The sequence below is a fragment of the Lygodium microphyllum genome, chromosome 28 (genome assembly GCF_053477565.2).
Source record: "Lygodium microphyllum isolate KBCC chromosome 28, Lygodium_microphyllum_v1.1.10, whole genome shotgun sequence".
NCBI classification, from domain to species: domain Eukaryota; kingdom Viridiplantae; phylum Streptophyta; class Polypodiopsida; order Schizaeales; family Lygodiaceae; genus Lygodium; species Lygodium microphyllum.
Genome location: NC_141162.1, coordinates 67429031 through 67446302, shown reverse-complemented (window position 1 = coordinate 67446302; position 17272 = coordinate 67429031). Strand labels below are relative to the sequence as shown.

The 17272-nt window shown below is 40.6% G+C and overlaps 1 long non-coding RNA gene across 1 annotated transcript; it reads left to right on the top strand.

The window, feature by feature from the left end:
• The first annotated feature begins 16255 nt into the window (after positions 1–16255).
• LOC148011562 (uncharacterized) lies at positions 16256–17060 on the top strand. The gene is made up of 3 exons (XR_015689401.1): positions 16256–16468; positions 16540–16616; positions 16758–17060. It is a non-coding gene; the product is annotated as an uncharacterized LOC148011562 (long non-coding RNA).
• Positions 17061–17272: the final 212 nt, after the last annotated feature.

Sequence of the window (17272 nt, the reverse complement as noted above, 5' to 3'; positions counted from 1 at the left end):
ATTCCTATAAACATACAAGCTAGTATCTGAGGTGCATCTTTTGAAATTTAAGCAAAAAAAGAATTTATTTATCCACTAGTACTATGCTTTAGGGCTTGTTTTAGTCCATCTAATACATTTTTTAGCTTATAACCTTTGTTTTTAGAATGGGAACCTCAAACCCTAGTGCTGAGCCACATACATCTCCTCCTTGAGATAACCATTCAAGAACAAGGATTTAACATCCATTTGGTAAATTGGCTAATTTTGGTGAGCAGCCACTTCAAGTACTGTGTGAATTAGTGGACATTCATGTAGTTAAAGCAAATAACTCTTAGAAATAAAATCCTTCAACTTGTGAAATCCATGTGCAACTTATATGGCTTTGTACTTTTCTAAGATGCCATTAGCATTGTACTTCATCTTCTAGACCCACTTGGTGCCAATAATCTTCCTCTTTTCTGGCCAATCCACTAGCTCCCCAGTGTCATTCTTCATTATGTTGTCATACATAGCTTGCATAGCTACTCTCTATATTAGATCGGCAAGTGCTTCTTCCAAGTTTGTTTGGCTCCTTTAATTCTCTCATAATCTTAGCCATTAAGGGCATATTGACTATATGAGCAGAAGCCTTCCTTTACTCCTCTATTCTTTTAGACCTCCATGCAGCAATGGCTTTTTCAGTGGTGTGATTAGAAGTTGGTGAACTTTCTCCTCATCATCCGAAGATGATGCTTCCTCGTCCTTAAGGGTAGATACATCACTTGGAACAAGTTCATAGTGGACTAATTTGTCATTGGATGATAAAGTGGAAGAAATTGTATTCTTCTCCTTCCCTATTTATGGTTGCTTCTTGAACATCACATCATGGCTCGCTATGATCATAATTTGTAAGCCTTTGGTTGATTGCAATTGGGGTTGACCCAATGCGGTCCAGTGTTCATGTGTTAAGATATTGGTGTCGGCTCCCTCATCAATCAATGTTTGGGAGGTCACGGTGATCCACAAGTAGGCTGGTGCTTTTGATTCCTCACATGCATCCTCGATCTTTGTGATGGTTGCAACCCTCACATTCAACAGTGGGTACATTATCGAAGGTTCATGAAGTGGATGTGATGGGGAGTAGTACTTTTTGATGTGGCTTCCGTTGAAGAAACCTATACTCTATTCTTCTAAGGTTTCTAGTTCCACATTTCCCATTTTACTAGTAGTACAAACTTTGAAAGGTCCCAATCCCCTAAAATTCATTTTCTGCTTGTTTCCTTTGACAAAGTATAGCAAGACTAAATTTCCTTGCCCAAAGTCTCATTGCTTGAAATATTTTTCAAACTAACGCTTGCGGCATGCCTTTTCACATATTAGAGCATGGGCTGCAATGAGCCAGGTCTCAAAGAGGCATTCTAGCTCCACTGGGTAATTTGTCCATGCTTCTTGGCCCTCCCATTGCTCTTGGCTGCTATTCTCAAGCTAGGAACAAAGAATTCCACTGGCAAAACAACTTCAGTTATGTAGGTCAACTTGAATGGAGTTTGCCCTCTGTGGCTATTTTGTAGACCATTTAGTATGCCCATAAAGTTGCCATAAATTTGTTGTCCCAATCATTCCGTGAGGAGGTAAAGATGACTTTCATTAGAATACCCACCAAGATCTTGTTTGTCGATTCGGCTTGACCATTGGCCTATGGATAGTATGGAGAAAACTTCATATGGCTTATGAGGAAGGTGGCTAACAAGTGAGAGATCATTGATAAAGTGTGTGCCTTGATCACTAACCAAATCTATGGGGTAGCCAAACCGTGAGATCACTTGCTCCTAAAGAGACTTGGCTGTGGTCCTTGCATCATTTTTGCGAGTTGCTTGAGCTTCTGTCCACTTAGTGTCGATGGCAAAAATGATGTATTTGGCTCGGGAGTATTGAGCTACAGGGCTGCTGGGCCAATGAAATCAATTTCCCACTTCTTGAATGGTTGGCGTGTGATCAGTAGGATCAACTCCATTTTGTCCTTATGAGTAGGGAATTTAGTCCATTGGAACTCATCACATTGCTTTACAAACTTAGCTGCATCGCAGAATAACATTAGCCACCACAATTGGGACTTATACATTTCATGTTCGCATATACATCTCCTTACAAGCTCATCTTGTCCTACCTGATACACTTGACTTGCAATCAATTGATATGGTTGGGTCTTTAAGATGAGTCTTTTCAATCTAGCTTTCTCTATTGGCCATCTGGTAGTCTATTCTTGAGTATGTGGACTATGTCTTCTGCCTAATACAATGTGAAGTTTGCTGTAAACAATTCTCATTCATTGGACATTTTAAAAAGGTGTGCGTCTGGTAGGTTTTCCTCACTGATTCCTTATCCAATAGCCTCTCCTGTGGGTATGCACGACATATGATCTACCATATAATGTTGTTTGCCCTTGTGTAAAATCATTGAGAAGTCAAATTCCAAGAGCAAAAGTAACTCCCATTTTGGAAGGTTTATTCACAAGATAAAGCAATGCTTGATGGTCCACAAAGAAAGGGTGTCGATAGAAGATAGTGTCTGAACTTCTTTATGGAAAACACCATGGCTGACCCTTTTCTCTCTCTGTCATGGAGTAGTTCATTTTCTATCTTCGTGAGCTATCTGCTAGCAAAACTCACTAGATAGTCTAGGTTATGTTTGCTAGGTTGGCACAACACTGCTCCCATGACAAATCTTGATGCATCAATGTGTATGTGAAATGTGATGGACCAATCTAAGGCTCTTAAGATAGGAGCTGAAGTTGGAGCCTCTTTAAGCCATTCATAGGCCTGTTGACATTCTTGGGTCCACTTGAATACTATCAGTAGCTTGTACAAAGGTCTAGCAATCAATGCATAGTTCAATACAAATCGTCGGTAGTATCTTGTGTTCCCTAAGAAACATTGAACTCCCTTAAATTTGGTTGGAGGGGGGAGGTCTATAATCACCTTAACTTTAGAAAAGTTTGTGGATATCCCATTCTTTGACATGAGGTGCCCTAAGATGCAACCATACTTTACCCAAAACTAGCACTTTAAGGGGTTCAATGAGAGACCATTTTGCCTACACTGTTCAAAGATTATTCACAGCTTTTCCAAGTGCTCTTTCTAGTTGGCATGGATGCATAGGCCATCAACAAATACTTCCAACCATTTCTTGAGCATGTCCTTGAAAATGGCACACATGAGGCGCTAGAAGGTAGCATGAGCATTAGTCAATCCAAATGGCATGACTATGTAGGTAAACACCCCCCATTCGGTGGTGAATGTTGTTTTGTGCCTATCATTTGGATGGAGTTGCACTTGGTTATAGCTTGAGAAGCCATCCAGAAAGTTGTAAGATTCCTTTCCTGCCACTCTCTCTAGCATGTATTTCGTGTATGGTAGTGGATAATTGTCTTACTTGGTGGATGTGTTGACTTTCTTATAGTTTATGCACACTCAAATCTTCCCATTCTTTTTTGTGACTATGACTATCTATGGGTGACATCCATTTCGTATGCTCTATCTCATAAAATCCTACCTTTAATAGCTTATCGATCTCCTCCTTTATGGAGTGTGCCTACTTAGGATTCATTGAGTATGGTCATTGCTTGACTGCTGCTGCATCGGGGATCATGGGAATGTTATGAGTCACGATACTTGGATCTATTCCCTTCAATTTATCTAAAGACCATGCAAACACATCAGTGAACTTCCTTAGGAGATGTATGAGATCATGCTCTTTCTTCTCGGTTAGGTCGTTTGCTATGTACATGGGTTGAGGCTTGTCCTCTCCTCTTGCCAAGTTGACCTCCTTAACCTTGGATGGTCCTTCAATGGGTTCACTTGCTTTCCCTTTTTGTTTGGCTCCTACCAACACCATGATTCTATCACCCTTTTTATACATCGTGAAGCACTTGGGCAGGTCCTAGGATTTCTTCTGTGGTTTAGCTTTTGACGATTGTGACTGTTTCCTTTTTTCCTCCTTTAACTTCCTATTTCTTAGGTCGACTGGAAGGTCCCCCTTTGTGGGATGGGTCCCAGGTGGTCGAGGTATCTCGGGGTCACTATTGGAGCTAGCCTCTAACTCAGAATTGTACTCATGCTCCTCACTGGAAAAAGCTGTCTCCCCTAGAGCTTGCAACTCTGAAGCTATCTCAACTCCAAATAGTGGTGGGGGGCAAGGATGAGATAGTCCTACTTACTCAAGATTTACCACCTCAAGACATTCTAGCCAAGCTCGATTGTAGTCTACCTTGGTAACTCCTTTGCTCAATAGAAACCTGTTTATCTCTCAGGGTTTAAAATCTACTCTGATTTGTTCAATTATTATTCCTTGTGTATCGTATTCTATGGTCTCTGTACTTCCTCTTTTCTATTCTCACTGGTGGAGCAATAGTCCTCGTACGTGTAGTCAAAATTTTTAGATTAGGATAGTAGGTTGCTTGTAGGGTTTCTACTTCCAGGTGCGGTCTCACTTGTCATGAGAGCTTAGTTATACGAAAAATTTAGGTCGTGCACCTTGGTCCATTACCACTCTCTGCTTCCCATAAGATCCTTGAGGGGCTTCAAGTTGGTGGTTGGGTTACCCGCAAGCTTTCTTGACAACTGCTCAAGGATTTCACGAAGTTCAACTTTGTTTGCTGGGACATGATAGGCAATTGATGCTGGTTGGCCCATGGGGCTTTTCGGCCATCATGCACATAGGTACTATGGGTAGCTTAGAAGTGATGGCACTCTTAGGGTTGCTAGCAGAGTCTACAACGCTTGCCTTTATTCATCCTCTTCCTCTAAGAATGGGAGATCAATGGTTGCCAATACGTGCATCCAATCTTGCTCATCCTCAAGGCAAGGAATGTACTTTGTTAGAGGTCCATAATCTCTTCTCAATTTTGAGTCTCCCTTCAACAAGTTAGAGATGACATCTAAATCCACGAGTGAGGTCTTCTAAGTATCCATTTCTACTCAAACTCCTTCAGATCTATTGCCCATGAATATTAGGCCATTACCCTATTCCTTTATCACCCTAGAATTTCTCATCCATGGCCTCCCTAGTAGGATGTCATAATGTACCCTTCATGACTATGAAGTTCACTGAGAATTGGATTCCCACAATCTTTAGTGGCCAATCCTTTAGGACTTCAAAGGGTCTAACGTTCATCCCATTTGATAGGGTAACATTGAACCTTATGGTTTCCACTAGTGGGTTTCCCTAAGTTTGCAAGACTAAAAGACTAAGTACACTAACCCTTGTTCCTATGTCCACTATCCCCTTTCATGTAGTATCTCCTAGGGTGATGATAGGTGAGACTGCGTGCATCTCAATGCCCTCCCAAAAGGCATTTATTTGTGGGGACTTGGACATGGGGTTCAGTGCTAGGCTTGGTATGTGTGCCATGACATCCTGGTTTAGAAAATCTTGTGGCTTATGGTCATTACTATGTTCTACCCATTGCTTCAATCCTTGCCAAAGTGTAGGATTTTGTTTAAGCAGTTCTTCTAATGACAATGTCACAGGAGTTGTTATGAGTGTGGCTGGCAAGCTGCCATCCCTCTTTCCCTCAGCTTCACCGTTCTTTGACAAGTTCTTGAACTATTTGTGTATTCTTGATCTTCTCATTTTGCCCATATAGTTGTTCACGTGGTGGTGTTGTCTCTCTTGCCCTCAAACATGTGGGTGAGACTAGTGGGCTCATGGTTGAGAATTCCTAAACCTCTTCCTTAGTTATAGGTTCGACATCTTGAAGGTGAACATGCGCTTCTTTTATCCACTTCTTGACCTTATCTACAACCTTCAACTACTAGTTGGGGTCAGGGTACTCTCCAATCTTGGCGCTTTCCTTCTCTCTCATCTTAGGAGCAGATGTTTCTACTTCCACATCCATAACTTTCTTTCCTTTGGTTAATTTGGTTTCATTCTTGGTATTGAGCATTTTTTTTGCCTCGGTTCTCTTTTTCCTTCATCATTGATTCTTCTTCCCTATGGAGGATGCATCCAAGTTGTTAGGATTGGGTAATGAGATACCGGCTTGCTTCATTTGAGCTTGTGTCATGACTTTTAGGGAAATATGTGTAGTATCATTGTCGTGCGATTTGGCACAAAAGAGCTTGAGTGGCACATATGGTATAATTGCCGAGCTAGTGGAGGGCTTCTGCCTAGGGCAATCAACAAACGATGTGTGACTCTACATTCGAGGCACCTCAAGTTAGCCTTTTCTCTATTTGCTTGCTCCTTTTTAGGGCAACGAGATGGGATATGCCTTGATGACCACACGTCCAACACATTATGGGTCCATGGTGTTCTGAGTTTCTCTTAGGCCTCTATCTCTCCCTCTGCCTAAGGCCATGAATGACATGGGTCTATAGTCCATCAATATTGGATTGCTTTCTTTGTCTTAAGAGACATAAGGATTCAAATAAGAATCTTCCTCTAGGGTTCCTCCACAAAGTGCACTAGAGCTTCAATCGATGGATGGGTAACAATAGGTGTAGGAGGTTTAGGGATCCCCATAGGGTTGATATCTATCCTCGATAGCACAGCTAGCTCTGAATCATTGGTGGGCGTAGGGAGGGCCAAAGGGGCTCCCCTTCTGAAATATGGTTTTCTAACCTCCGGATAGTATGGTTGTGTAAGGTTGCTAGTAAGGAAACCGTCTTGGCAACCGATAATGCATGGCATCATGCCCGAATCTTCCACAATTGGCACAAGGCCTTGATTTGGGATCAGAGCACTCAGATGGTAGGTGATTTCCTCCACAATGTAACACTACACGTGGGGTTGCATAGGTCTTTGTATTGACTGTTGTAGTCTAGCTAGCTTTGCTTTTAGGTTGGCTATAGATTGGGTTTGGTTAACACTCTTCCCTTTCTCATGTTCACCATAGATTTCTTGTTCACTAGTTTTTGCAACTCGCTCAGTGTTCCTAATTGCATTGCTACCTTGGTGAACCATCTGAGAGCTTCTCTCCCTAAGCAAGTCATCTACTTGTATGGCTTCCTCAAAGACTCTTGCAAGCATGTCCCTTTGCATATTCAAGTTGCTTGCCACCAGGGCCTTTTAGAGTTTTTTGTTGTGGATCCCGGCCACTCTCTCATTGGGTCACTTAGTTGCTACAGGTATCCTCTTATAAAGACTTCTTACATGGGTGATGTAGTCTTATAAGTCCTCTTTGTCTTTTGACTAACATTCATTAGCTTAACAATGAGGTTATCAGAGTATCCTACCTTTGATAATCTCTTGATGTGAAGAGATCCTTTAGATGGGTGAAGTCATTGTGTTCTGGTGAACCAAGTCCATCCCTTGTCTCCTAGGCACAGATCGAATGCTTGTGCTCATTGAGCAGGGTGTGTGAGGTTATTAGACTCACATACTTGCTCAAACTGCTTGACAAAGCTATAGGGGTCATTCCTTCTTGGTATTTATCAAGCTTCATGACTATGGGTATTTTCGTTTATCTTTTGGCATTTGGGGTAACTCCCAACCCAGTTAGCAATTATGCCACCAAGGTCGCCCCACTTTGCTCAGTGCTAGTAGTATCTGGCAATCTCTTGGTGAGTATCTTGCTTAGTGTAAGGCTGGCTTCCAGATCTCTCTCCCTATTGCAATTGCCTCTTGTTCTATTCGTACCTGATATAGCTAGGATCCAGTGAATCTCATTGAGCTCCCTCTCATGACATAGCCTTTGAGTCCTTTTCTCTTGACTATAACTTGGCATGTGTTGTAATGCCATCCTTGCCAATCTTCTCTCTTCCTCAAGGTCAACTACAATGTTTGCCATAGATCTTCCATGGTGCGCTATCCTTGTTTGCTACTTGTATTGTGTGACAAGTCGTTGGATGTCGTCGGGGTGCTCACCCATGCTAAGGTCAAGGTCAAGGTATAAACTGTTCTCATTTGAGTTGGTGCCTGCCATAGTAGTTGCCTCTTGATCCACTAGTGCATCTACAAGGTCAACTAAGTAGGCTAGAGATGTATCCCTAATCTTGGCAAGCCTTTCCTTCTGGTGATGTGATGGTTCTGTCCCCTCTGTGTCTTTGTCCTTGGTTTTTTGGTTCTCTTGTCTGATTCCTAGGGTTGTACTCTTATTGATGGTTTTGTTTTTAGGTTAACTCCTCATAGTTTATTCCTTGTTAATCCACCCATTTACAATTGTGCAACACTTATACACTAGCAATTCATCTTGATGTACACTGTGCAAAAGCAGGGTTTCCAATTTCCATACATGCTTATGTGCCTGCATTGTCAAGTGGACCTTTGATGGAGTCAACTATTGCAATCTGTTTCCTATTCTTGATGCGATTAGAAGGGGTTTTTATCACTCTTGACTAGTTGAGCCTAATTTCTCTATGGATCACGACACGTGGTCTATTGGGTGTCCAACCCAGTGAGTCAACTTGGGTCTCTAATAAGTCACTGGCTAAAGGTCGGCTTTCGGTCCCCCACAGATTGCTAGGTTGAGGTTCCCTCTTTCTTTCCTGTAAACAATTCTATGGGTTCTTTTACAGGTTTGGCCTCTAGCCTAGTCACTGGTCAGTTGGGGGCAAGCACTAGCAAGCCCCTAGAGGGTTGAAAACTCTATGAGATAGGGTTTTGGTTATTTGGTTGGAGTCCCAGACTTGGATGCTCGAGCAATTTGGCTTAGACTTGGAAAAGGGGTGCCCATCCAAGTGCTCGAGGTTGGTCATTCGAGGCCTAGCCGAACATCCAAGGTCGGCCATTCGAGGCCTAGACTTGGTCATCAGAGGCCAAGTAGTCCAAGTGGACACTTAAGGTGCTCGAACGTTTGAGCACCTGGTCACAGCTCGTCCATTTGGAGCCCTAAGGTCACTATCCAAGCGGTGCACGAAACTCACAGAATGGCACAACTATGTTTTTATTTCACTTAATGCATACTAATAAATGCTACGAGGATTCTAGAACAATTCAACAAATAGCAACAAAGATCCTAAGCATACCTGGAAGGGATGAATGCATCAATGCCAAGGATTGTAGGAATTGTAGTCTATAGACCTATAACTTTCTACCTCTCTCTCACAAGCTCTCTCTTTCAATCTCCCTAAATGCAAATGAGCTATCTCTCCCCCTTGTTCCACCTTTTGTGTTCTCTCTTTCTCCTCTTACATCTCTTTCTTTTTTCCTGGACATACAAAATCTAATTCCTTTCTTCCCTAGTTTCCCAGTTTCCTAGTTATCTAGAGAGTTATCTTTTTCTTATTTTTCCTTATTTTCCAAACCTTAGTGTCTCAAATCTGATACAAAACACACAACTCCTATTCTATCCAATGCATAAAAAGCTTCCTACACCTAAACTAATCCACAAAAGAGATCGAATGGCCTTCAACTCCCTTGCTTTCTACCTAAAACCAAGTGTTGTTTTGGGGTTGAACTCCTACTTCTTCGCTTGATTTAAAGCACAAAAGCACTCAAAGCTTGAATTCATAATTGGTCCCAGTAAACAGAATCAAAATGTGTGAGCTTTTTGCTCAACCACTAAAACCCAGAACCACTTATTGCTTCAAGCGTTTCAAGCCAAGTGCAATGGCTACCTCTCAAATAGCTGTACACACTCTCACACCTATGAGTGTAGTGAGTTTACCTCCATGCTTGATCGAGTTGCCTCCTCCCTCAAGCACTTCAATATCTCCATGATCCAAGGTGCAAGCTCGATCCTCAAGCTCCAAGCTCCAAGCTCCGTTTTCGTGCATGAGACAAGAGAAGAGAAGAGAAGAGAAGAAGAAGAAGAGATGAGAAGATGAAGAGCTTCTCCACTATGGTCTCTCACCCTCACACACTCACTCCCTCACTCCCTCTCTCAAACACAAGCTCAAGCAAGCAAGAACAAGAAGAAGAGGAGAGCTAGTTTTGGCCACACATAAGAATGATATTCTCTATTGTCTTTTTTCCTTTTTATACATGCCCTCCTCTTTGGGTTCCCATCCCTTTTTACATGACCAGCTGTTTTGGCCAACATCTTCTTTCTTTATTTCTTTCCTCTTTTCACAGTTCCTTCGACCGTGGTTGTCTACATTTACAAATTGCACAAGAGGGAGCCTGGCGCTCGTTTACAAAATGAAATACAATGCACTCGTTGCTTTCTTTGCTAGAATATTTGGTGCACTCATTATTGTGCACTTCCTTTTGCGTTAAGGCTTTTCCTACATTTTTTTGAGCTTGCCTTTCTTTTCCACTTTTCCCACCTTGGGCTGTCGCCTTGGGCTACCTTCCACCATGTTTTACTTTTTGGGGCCTTTTTGTCTTGGGATTCCTTTTTGCGATGTAACAATAGGCCTTGTGAGGAGTTTTTAAGAGCCTTTGTGTAACTTTGATTGATAATAGAAACTATAGTATTCACAGCTTCTGCCCAAAACTGGTTAGACAATCCCTTGCCCTTAAGCATACACCTTGCCATTTTTACAATTTTGCAATTTTGGAATTCAATAATGCCATTCTGCTAAGGTGTATGAGGAGTCATCAATTGACACTTGATCACTTTGCTCTTGCAAAAGGTTTCAAACTCCTTTGAGTTGAACTCACCATTTCCATATATTCTAAACTTCTTTACACTTTGCCATGTATCAACCTCAACAAGTTAAAGCCATTCTTTAAACTTACCAAAAGCTTAAGCCTTATCACGAAGGATATACACCCACATCTTCATACTATAGTCATTGATGATTAACATAAAATAAGAAGACCCCCTCCCAAGGCTTGTGTAGGCATTTTGCTGCACAAGTCAGCATCATGCATCAACTCTAGAGGAGCCTTCACTCTATTCTTGCTTTGTTGTGAAAATGATTTTCTCTATTTCTTGCCCATCATACAAGTTTCGTAGGGCTCCTTCATTTCAATTAGTACACTAGGTGAGTAACCATATATTGCTTATGCATATGTTTTAACACTGTAAATCCAATGTGACCAAATATTTCATACCAAAGTTTACTTATGTCCACACCAACAGTGGCTGTAAGAGCACTTAGCTCATACATGTTGTCCCTTCTTTCTCATTTTCTAAGAACTTTGCTACCATTTTAAGAATTTCATCACTTTTCTAGGTAAATCTCACCTCATAGTTGAGATCAATTATGGAAGTAAATGATAATAGATTTCTCTAAATCTCTGGAACATACAATCCACATTTGAAAGATTTTTGAGTTCACAATTTTCAAAAATAAAATAAATAGTACATGTGCCCTCAACAGGATAGTTTGCATTATTCCCATTGCATTATTCCCAACTGCCACAATGATGGATTCTTATAGAGGCTATATAGAGCTCTGTAGATCCTTCTTGTTGGTCATGTGATGAGATGTACCACTATATAATATCCATGATTCAGTGGTAGATACTTCTTGCTTTGAGGAATACACTCCCTCAATGGTTTCCATGAATAACTTTGACTCTACTTTAGCCATATCGACTACTTGTTTTCCTTTAGTTTTCAGGGTGCTATATTTTTTTTTCATCTTCTTGACATGACCATATGCAATTGTATGCCATTTCTTCTTATAGTAGAAGCGCTCTTCTTGAAACTTTTTCTTACCACCCTTATTCTTTTTGCCATTATTGGTAGAGGAATCACCTTTGTCTTTTGCATTGGTGGAGAGGGCAACATCTCCTAAAGATTTATGAAGCTCAGATGGAAATCTAGATAGATGATAGATGTAGAGCTTAAGGCTAGTTGGAAGAACTTTGACTGGGTGAAATATATATTGATGATGTCTGAGGGGTGTTCCTTTTATAGCTTGGGAAAGTAGTCTAGTTGGCATGTCGTCACACCATATTATGAGCCTTTCCTAACCGACCAACGAATACTCCATGCAATATTTTCTTTACTTGCAAGAACTCCAACACCCTACAACTGGATGCATTGTGGCTCGAGTTACTGCTAGCATAACTACTCTATCTAACCTAAAGGTTAGATCCAGGAAGGTCATATTTTTGCCATTTGGTCACATAGACCTCATCCGACATAAAGTCATGACCCAACCAATGTTGTCTGGGCTCACATATGGCTTGTCCTCATAATGGGAGCCTTAGAACATAGAGCACCATGGCTCATTGTTAGCAACTTATGAGGATGGGGCATTGAGCATATCTAATAGGAGTTTTTATGATTGATGAATGCAACTCTTATTGGATTAATGGGATGATTTTTGTGAAATGACAAATACATAGTAACATGGATTGTCAAACTCTCTTGACATGCCTCAAGTGTGGAACTCATTATATCAACAATATATTCAAGGAAAAGAGATCCTTATAAAGTGTTGCAACATTTTTCTCTCATCAATGGAATGGTAAAAGGTCTTGGACTCTGTCAAATGGTTCCTTATTTTAATATACAACAATTGAAAAGGGTTCCTCTTCCATTTTTGAATTACATTAGTTCTTCCATGAAGTAAGGATAAAGACTAAAAGTAATGCATGTCACTCAATGCAATGGACATGAAGCATCATATGGAATATGAGTCCCTTTGATTGTGTGGGTGGAGATGACATTGATTAGATAATTGACCATAATCCATAATAGCTTGTGGTGACGGTTTTGCTGGGTTACAAATCTTAAGGAACTTTAATGAAGAAGATTTTTTGGATCTAGAGTGGTGAGGACATGATCCAAGTCAAGAGAAAAAGTCTGTGATGAGTGATGTAAGTTTGTACCAGGTAAATGAGTATCAAAGTGTGGGAGATGATCCATAGCAAGACAATGTGGTGAGTTGAGAGAGAGAGAGAGAGAGAGAGAGAGAGAGAGAGAGAGAGAGAGAGAGAGAGAGAGAGAGAGAGAGAGAGAGAGAGAGAGAGAGAGAGAGAGAGAGAGAGAGAGAGAGAGAGAGAGAGAGAGAGAGAGAGAGAGAGAGAGGGAGAGAGGGAGAGAGGGAGAGAGGGAGAGAGGAGAGAGAGAGAGAGAGAGAGAGAGAGAGAGAGAGAGAGAGAGAGAGAGAGAGAGAGAGAGAGAGAGAGAGAGAGAGAGAGAGGAAATGAAAATAAACAAATAAAAAAGAAAAGGAAAACCTTATAACATGTTGTGTAAATGTATCCCTTAAATAAGCTAGTCCATCAATCTTTTGATGATGCTTTAACATTTTCTAATAAAATAAATGTAAAAGAGTGACAAGATTTTTATAGGGCTCCATGTATATATAAAATGTTTTTTATTAGTATCATGCATGTAACTACATAAATTATAGAGATTCCATAATTTCTAGGATACGAGATGGTTTACAAAAGCCACAAAGAGTGATTGTGGATTCTACATAACCAATGTAATCCCTTGTCTAACAATTTTCAGTGTGATTATGAATCACTCTCATCTTGCATTTGAATGTCTTTGTGGCCTTTCACATTTTATTCATATGTCCATAGATGAGTCCATGTTACGAGAGTCTCTGTCCATGCTTGTTCACTTAAATTTCAAAAATCACCAATGTCTTACATGTAAAGACCATATACAAAGTTGTTGAAGAAATGAAATATTTGCAAAGTTCACGAAAGCAAGATAACACATCATCATAATTGAAATACATCCAGATAATTTCACCATGACATTTGAAATCAGGATCCTTGCTTCTCACAAAGCACATACTTGTGTGAGCTATAATAGTTTATTTATTGATGTCCATATATCACATATACTTTTTTAAAAAAATGCACCTTTTGTTTTTTCTAGGCTTGGGCATATCTTAAACATGTAACTAATATATAGAAGAGAAGGAACCAACTTAAATATACACTGTGGAAACTTGTAAATGGCTTCATAGTGCTTATGATATTAGTAGGTAATATTAGCTTATGTTGAGGTGTCCATCAAAGTATCCCTTCTTTGAAGGTCTTGTAGCTTTGCCAAATGCAAATCGTGCCCAATAAAAGTTCACACCAGTCCCATTTGAAAGCATTACATGGCTGAACACCTTGACAAGGCATGCAATGAAGACTGACATAATCTCCATATTGGTGGGTATTTTTTGGTAAACACTATACTAGTGACATAGCATGACTTGCTTGTAGACTTCACCAGAGGTGTGACTGCACTTAATGCACTAGTTGCTGAACACCTTGACAAGGCATGCAATGAAGACTGACATAATCTCCATATTGGTGGGTATTTTTTGGTAAACACTATACTAGTGACATAGCATGACTTGCTTGTAGACTTCACCAGAGGTGTGACTGCACTTAATGCACTAGTTGCCATTCTCATGAAATTGCTTTAAAACATTGAACCACTTCATGTCAAAAACATCATCCTAGTTCACCAATTTGGGATTCACACCTTCCATGGAAAGGACATAAGCCTCGCGAAAATCTATGATAGTTGGAAAAACCTTTCTTGCTTTTTGTATAAAATTTTGGCACATTTCCATCACCTTGTAATATATGCATGCAAAGGGAGATATTGCACATTGAGCCTCTTGTGTGAGAGAGAGAGAGAGAGAGAGAGAGAGAGAGAGAGAGAGAGAGAGAGAGAGAGAGAGAGAGAGAGAGAGATCACCTGAACCTACCAAGTCACTCTTTTTCCATGCAGGCTTGCACCATCCTAGGCCTACTCTGATTCTACAAATGATTAGGTTTTGCCTTCTTTAGAGGTGGAGAGTGCAATCAATTAGCTAGTGCAAGTTGGTGCTTCTTTGGATTGGTTGGCTTATGGTGCCCTCTCGTACCCTTCCTCTTAGAACCCCCTACCCTCTTCCCCCTCATCATGACTACTCCGCCACTCCAACCCCACATCTTTCTTCTTATCATTGCACATCCACGCTACAACTAGCCTATAACATCATAGTAAGAAGAGTCATTCTCTATTTAAGCATCAGCTTGAGGGGGAAAAAGAGAGTATATAGCTCTTTCATAGACGTTAAACTAAAAGGAGGCCTAGAGCCTTGAGGCTCCTTTTAGCTTAAAAACTTATTTGATTAAACACTCACCCATAAGTTTTTTTGTGAAAAAATATGTAACAAATTTTCTACTAGTTTTTTTTTTCCTAACTATCATTATGATCCTTTTTTATTATTTGCATGGTAACAATGTATATTATTTGCCATATTCTAAGTAGGAGAAAAAGTGTGTCATATTAGCATATGCTTACACCCATAGCTAAAATGTTGTATTCTTTATAATGGAGCAAGGCCTCATTGATATCTAGAACTTAAGGGATTATAAATGCGCATTTTGCAATTATTTAGATGTTATTCAATGGTAACATAGATGCTTAAAAGTATTGGAGTGTATCCCCCCAAGTAACAATTTTTTTGTGAGAACTTACTATAAAGGAGGATAACTTAAAAGCCAATAGATGTTTAGTTGTAAAAGTCATATAAAGTTTGAAGTAGTTTAGACCTTGAGATTTGTAAACAAATGCAAGGTTTGACAAGCATTTGAAGTAATATTGCTAAAAGATTGTGAAAAGACTTATATATTTCAAACAATAAAATTTTATAATTTTTGACACCTTGGTGATTTGAAGAATGGATATTTCAAAATAGCATTTTGTCTATTCTATACGGCTTGAGTGTGACTAGTTATGTGAAGTGAATGCGTTGTGTGTCTAATATAAAAGCTACATTCAAAACACTAAGTTTATGTTTAGTCTGGAAGCAATTTCCTATCAATGTTACCAACTACTAATTGGCCCTCTCGAGAAGTTACCAAATTTGAGAATAGAGGGTCTAGGATTTTGGATAATTTGTTAGTAGTTTTCTATTTATTCACCAAGGTGACATTCAAATGATCTCTTTCAACATCTTCTAGAACACTACAAGTGTGAAGAAGAAGTATGAACATGTACACAAAGCTCTTAATGATTTCTACTATCTACTTACTAGATGTGAAGTATGAGAAGCTACAAAGGTTTTGAGAATGCTGCCTACTTAGATGTAATACGAGTGGACCGATGGAGGGAGGGTGCGAAACCCTCACATACATACTCCGTTTGCACTCCAATGTGGGATTAAATGGTGTTTGTGCATTAATTTGAGCAAGCCAAGTGTGAGGAAGTTGGTGAACACGCCCTTTTTATAGGTAGCATGACTTGGACATGATGCGCTCCTTTGCACGAGTAAAAGAAGAAGCCTAATTCTACGTGCTGTTAGGGTATATGGTTTGCTAAAAGCACGTAGCAAAGTCGTAAGATGTGACGAATTCAGGCTTTTCAAAGTATTACGGTATAGAACTCGACATGGAAAGAAGAAGGTCCTAATGAAAACGCAAGAGTAACCAGCGCCCACTTTATAATAATTCGTCGATATATTATATTCACCCACAGATTCACCCACAGATACTGATCGTCCTGCTGGATAGCTGGGCCGACTCTCTCTCTCTCTCTCTCCAAATATCATCAATATCTGATCAGCACGTATAATTGCAAGGAATTGGCCCGGTTACTGAATGGCGATGATCAGTCGATGCCACCTCCTGATCGCACTGATCCTCTTCCTCATCTTCTGCAACATCGACATCGCCATGCATATCGTCACACCAACGCTCTCTCGTTCGTTGCCTTCGGGTAACACACACACACACACACACACTCCCTCTCTCTCTCTCTCTCTAATCGTCTGTTATAATTTGTGGCAGGTGCGCAGCTGATCGGTGCCCGTGGTCTCCTGCATATCGCATCGTCCAACGTCCCTTCTACCGACCGTACTGAACAAGTGCGTGCCCGACGTCTTAATTTTGGACTCATGCATTACGCCTTGCGCGCATCTGATGGCCGATTGAATTATAATCATGCATACGTAATTGGTTAGCTCGACATGAGTCAGCGCTCCCTGGCCTTGTGTACACTTGTGCAGGTCATGCAGCCCACCGGCGTCGCGCTTGATGAGAGGAGGAGACTGGCTGCTGAAGCACCCGCAGCTGTCTATCACCCGGATTACGTTTGTGCAGTGGCGTGCTGAATTATGCACGACTAACTCTCATTATATGGATTTCAGTACCTTACGGTCCAACGGCCTTTTGTATCATGACCTCGGGTACTTAATTACTATGCGAATTGATTCGTTTTGATTCAAAGGTTCCTTCAATGTAAATTGTATGGCCACGATGTATGGCTGTCATCTCGAGATCTAGTCAAGTGTCATGTGACCACAAAAGCAACATCATTTTACAAATTATGTTGAAGAGAAGTGTAGAAGCAACATCATGGGAAGAGAAGTGTAGAAGCGAAACTATGTTGAATGGGAAAAAACCTTTAGAGGTAATACGATGAGAGAGAGAGAGAGAGAGAGAGAGAGAGAGAGAGAGAGAGAGAGAGAGAGAGAGAGAGGCATGTGGGTGTGTGGCATATTGGTGTTTATCTAAAATTCCC